Below are 5,623 nucleotides of genomic sequence, written 5' to 3' on the forward strand. Positions count from 1 at the left end.
CATTGACCAGTTATTGCCACAATAAGGCTGGAAAACAACCCCTCCAAAAACAGAGTGGCTTATAGCAACATGCTGTTATTCTCACGCTCTGAAATCTGCAGATTGGCTGTGGTTCTGTGGCTCCAGGGTGGGCTCGGCTGGGCAGCTCTGCTTTAGACTGTGGCTTGGCTGATCTGGGTACCAGGTCAGTCTCCAAGGGTTAGGTTCAGATCTATACCGTGTAGGTTTACTCTGGAGACAAGGCTAGAGGGGCAGCTGATCCTGAAATTCAGAAGGCCCTCCAGAGAGCACTTAAGCCATGTCTGAATGTGTCAAATGTTACCAGGATGGGTCTGTAAGGATTCCTGGGAGGCTTGGGTTTTGAAATATAAAAATGCCTGTAATAGTGCTTTGACCACATCATCTTTTTGATGGGGGCAGCTGGGGAGATGCAATATCCCCATAGCCATAAAGTGCCCCTCCACTATCTCCAAGCTACAGCACACTTTTGGACTATGGGATGGAATAGCTACATAACACAGGGCTAAACAACAAATAGGTTCGGGTGATAAAGTATAATATACATGGTTACATCAAACCTAGAGCTGAACCCAGGCTTATGACAAATATCAAAACAGTAAGTGAAAAGGACTACACTCTCCTTTTTTGCCCTAAAATTTTAATTTCCGTGGAGGGAGTCATGAGCATCTGAGGCATCCATAGACAGAAAAATTTAATGAATAAAACATTGTCAACTTGGTTCCCTATTTCCAAACTGATTAGAATGGCAGAGACAAAAATGATTGTTAGTGATTTTTTTCCCCACATTGCAATACCCTGCTGTGATTATGTTTTATTTTGCATAATGAAAGGAGAGCACCTACTCAAGTGGCCTAAGTTTACACTTGCATGCTTCAAATATCGGCATTCAAAATTTATGGTCAGCTGATTTATACTAATTCATTTGAGTAGACAGAAAATGCTTCTCATTAAAAATAAATTCCTAACACATGAAAATTTTATCTTTTCTTTTTCCATGTTGAGTTTTTCATAGTCATTGGATAAATATTGCTGCAAAATCTAATTTTAAATTCTGATACATTTTTATGCCCTTATATTAAATTCTGAACACATATCCTATGCCTGGGAATATTATGACATAAAAAACTGAAATACAAAATGAAGCTATTGCAGATGTCTAACAAGAAAACATGGACATACAAATACCCTTGTAAATCTCAGTAAATTATGATTCAATTTTGCTCCAGATCTAAAAACGTTGCTTGTTGGTTTGAGTGGGGGTATACTTGCCCCACTTTGCACTGTTCACTTCCCATGAAAAGCAATCCTGTTATCTATCTGCTTTGACCCCTTTGGATGCACAGTTGTGGTGGAGCCACTATTCCAATTTTGCCCCCTGAGACAATGCTTCCTTCTGCACTTTCTCAGTTTATCCCGCATAGACCATGGACATGCAACCCAAGGCTTTACAACATCCCCTGTCTTCCAGGAAGATATAGACTGACCTAGGTTTAGCCATCCCAGGAAGGTTCTGGTTTGCTGGGAGGGGATTCTAAGAGCCGGGACATCATCACAGATACTGGCGAAGCAGAGCTGTTGGCTTTAATTGCCACTTTCAATCAGATCATCTTTAATTTTATGTGTCTTTATATGAGAGTTCCATATACCATCTCATTTGAAAACAAGGTTCTCCCTTCCTTAAGTTCCTTATAAGCACTGTCTTACAACCAGCTCAGAAAATAGGAGGCAATGACAACATTCTCTGATGTGCTTTTCACTGAGTCCTAGGAAAGCTTACTCTCCAGATCTAGCTGTGTATAAATATACAGATAGTGTGCTCAGTACCTCCTAGCAGTCACTCAGTTTGTGTCCTTCTTGAGTCAAATTTTTTAACTGCAGAAATTTCCTAAGAGGCAAACTGGTGATTGAGGAGATCACATCATTTCATCTATTAGTGTCTGCCCATGAGCTCACCCTTCAATCTTCCATGCACTTTTGATAAGCACCAAGAGAACAGCATTGCCACCAATGCTGATGGGCATCTCACAGGTGTAGGGAAAGATTCTGCAAATGCCTTTTCTTCCTCATATTTACACCTTTATGAGCCTTCATACAATTTTAGTAGGCATTTATTTGTATACGTTTACGGTGTCCAAGAACATGTGTAATCATTGTTCTTTAATATTCTCTGTAAAAGGAAAGCCTCCTCTGTTGTAGCACACAAAGGAAGGTGATAAGTAAAAGTACCTTCTATCCCTGGAGACCTTGATTCCTCAAAGAGCTTTTACGTTGATTAATTCATGTAATATTCACAAACACTTTGGCATGAATATAATGCTACTAAAGCAAAGGCAATTGTGAAAAGTACTGGTTTTAAAGCAGATGACTCCGAGAATCACCTGTTCTGTCTTTTCACCATCAGCTGGTTAGTTATCTTCGTCACAGGCCAGCCTGGTTCCAACTGCCCGACTGTGAGGTTAGCCATGGGGTCTCCTACCATTTGTCTTTTGTTCATCTTGAGAAGATTTTTTTTTTTTTTAAGGCAGATTAAAGGCTTGTTTTTTATTGAATGAGTGGTCTATCTAATTGCCGAGGCCACTATGTACAGAGAAGAGAGGGAGAACTTTATTTCTTGGTCTCTTCCTCCTTGGCCAGAGTCTTGATGACTTCTTCCTTCTTGGCCTGGAGCCGGTCTTCATGGTGCTCGCGGACTTCCTTGGTCTTAGACCTGCAGGCCTCAGCCTGGTCCGCCAGAAGCTTCTCGCAAGCCTTGCCTGCCTTCAGCTTGTGGATATGTTCCATGAGAATCCGCTGGTTTTTGAACACGTTCCCCTTCACTTTCAGGTATAGGCTGTGATACCTGCGGTGGTCAACCTTCTTAGATTCACGGTATCTTCTGAGCATCCGGCACAAAATTCTCATCCTCCTCATCCAGGTTACCTTCTAGGGCATTAGAGCGTTGGCACTACCCTTTTGCTTACCTATGTCCATATGCCTGCCCTTCCTGTGGGCCAAGGTGTTTTTCCGGCGTCGAGCCTGGGACTGGACCATCACAGGCTTCGGATGATGAGCCCATCTTTCACCAGTTTCCGGGTCTGCTGACGGGAGTTGGCATTGGTGATTTCCTTAGTCTCATTGGGGTCCAACCAGACCTTCTTTTTGCCACAGAGGAGGACACTGGAGGCAAGCCTCTTCTGAAGCCTGAGCGTACCCGTGGCTGCAGCCGCAGTGGTGAAAGGCGAGAAGATTTTAGATAAGTTGGGAATCAAATGAAATGCCATTTCTTTTACTAATTGTCCTTCATGTAAGTCGAAGTTGCCATAACTGAATTGGCTGAATCTCTAAATCCCCCTGTGACCTTTTATCTGCTCTTTAAAGTTGGTTCTGTAGTTTAGTTTTTAAAGAGGTATTCTCAGTTATTGAGCCCCTACCGCTCACCCTTCAGGTCTCAGCTTAAGTATCACTTTCCCACAAAACATTCCCAAACTATCCCGCCTACGTTTGGTCACCTGGTAATATGCACAGGCAGAGCACTGCAAATTTCTTTTAATCTATATCCTGCAGCTTTAATGAACTACTTCTTTCTTCTTTAATAAACTATAACTTCCAGGACGGTGGAGAATGCCTCGTTCACTAGCCCCAGCCTCAGGCTTAATGTAACAGCCAGTGCATCCAGATCCAATATAAATTTGGATAAATGTGAATAAATGCAGGGCGGCACGGTACCACTGAGGAGGCCAAGCTCTAGAAGCACCTCAGGGAGTTCATTGTCTAGTCAGGCATGCAGGATGGATGAATATAAATACAAACAATACGAAGATAAAATAAGGAATAATCAAATGCTTTTTGAAAAAGCTATAATTTCAGTGAGGTTTACAAGGATTTAGGGGAGTGAGGACTGTGGCTCAGGATGACAAAGCAACCAGAGGGATGGAGCAACTTAGCTCCACAGAGACGGAGTCACCTTGGCCATGGTGAGTCATGCATAATGGACTCTAGGGACACATCTGTACCTCTTCGTTTTATTCCACAGGATATGTAATATCATATTCTCTCTCTCATTCTCTTTTTAAAATTCTTTTTTAACCAGACGTAGTAATTCCAAAAACAAACCCTTTGGGAACATTTAACATTTAACATGACAATATGTAGAGGTAAAAAATGAGAAGGGAAGGAGTCCATTTTTGTAACCGTCCACAAGGCATAAGAAGGAAAACGGTAACTGCATAGGGGAGGAAAAGCTTCCTTCTGCCCTCTGAGGTTCTGTGGCTGGGCCTGAGAATTAAACTGGCATAAGATAGATTAACAGGAAAAAGCCTACAGGTGTTATTTAATACAGCCCACCCTTAACCAAAGCAGGTCTGAACGGCACAGCTCCAACTATATGAGGATATTTTTCTTTTTTTCTTTTTCTTTTTTTTTAACATCTTTATTGGAGTATAATTGCTTTACAATGGTGTGTTAGTTTCTGCTTTATAACAAAGTGAATCAGTTATACATATACATATGTCCCCATATCTCTTCCCTCTTGCCTCTCATTCCCTCCCTCCCACACTCCCTATCCCACCCCTCTAGGTGGTCACAAAGCACTGAACTGATCTCCCTGTGCTATGCGGCTGCTTCCCACTAGCTATCTATTTTATGTTTGGTAGTGTATATATGTCCATGCCACTCTCTCACTTTGTCCCAGCTTATCCTTCCCCCTCCCCGTATCCTCAGGTCCATTCTCTAGTAGGTGTGCATCTTTATTCTCATCTTGCCCCTAGGTTCTTCATGACCATTTTTTTTTTTTTTTAGATTCCATATGTATGTGTTAGCATACGGTATTTGTTTTTCTCTTTCTGACTTACTTCACTCTGTATGACAGTCTCTAGGTCCATCCACCTCACTACAAATAACCCAGTTTCGTTCCTTTTCATGGCTGAGTAATATTCCATTGTATATATGTGCTACATGTTCTTTATCCATTCATCTGCTGATGGACACTTAGGTTGCTTCCATGTCCTGGCTATTGTAAATAGAGCTGCAATGAACATTTTGGTAGATGACTCTTTTTGAATTATGGTTTTCTCAGGGTATATGCCCAGTAGTGGGATTGCTGGGTCATATGGTAGTTCTATTTTTAGTTGTTTAAGGAACCTCCATACTGTTCTCCATAGTGGCTGTATCAATTTACCTTCCCACCAACAGTGCAAGAGGGTTCCTTTTTCTCCACACCCTCTCCAGCATTTATTGTTTGTAGATTTTTTGATGATGGCCATTCTGACTGGTGTGAGATGATACCTCATCGTAGTTTTGATTTCCATTTCTCTAATGATTAATGATGTTGAGCATTCTTTCATGTGTCTGTTGGCAATCTGTATATCTTCTTTGGAGAAATGTTTATTTAGGTCTTCTGCCTATTTTTGGATTGGGTTGTTTGTTTTTTAGATATTGAGCTGCATGAGCTGCTTGCAAATTTTGGAGATTAATCCTTTGTCCGTTGCTTCATTTGAAAATATTTTCTCCCATTCTGAGGGTTGTCTTTTGTCTTCTTTATGGTTTCCTTTGCTGTGCAAAAACTTTTAATTTTCATTAGGTCCCATTTGTTTATTTTTGCTTTTATTTCCATTTCTCTAAGAGG

General features: G+C 41.3%; 1 pseudogene across 1 annotated transcript; it reads right to left on the reverse strand.

Annotated features, from left to right (window-relative positions):
* Positions 1–2,625: 2,625 nt before the first annotated feature.
* Positions 2,626–3,281, reverse strand: LOC309654943 (large ribosomal subunit protein eL19 pseudogene; annotated as a pseudogene). The gene has a single exon. The product of its transcript is annotated as a large ribosomal subunit protein eL19 pseudogene (transcript).
* Positions 3,282–5,623: the final 2,342 nt, after the last annotated feature.

This window comes from Balaenoptera physalus (assembly GCF_965194825.1).
Source record: "Balaenoptera physalus genome assembly, chromosome: 2".
NCBI classification, from domain to species: Eukaryota; Metazoa; Chordata; class Mammalia; order Artiodactyla; family Balaenopteridae; genus Balaenoptera; species Balaenoptera physalus.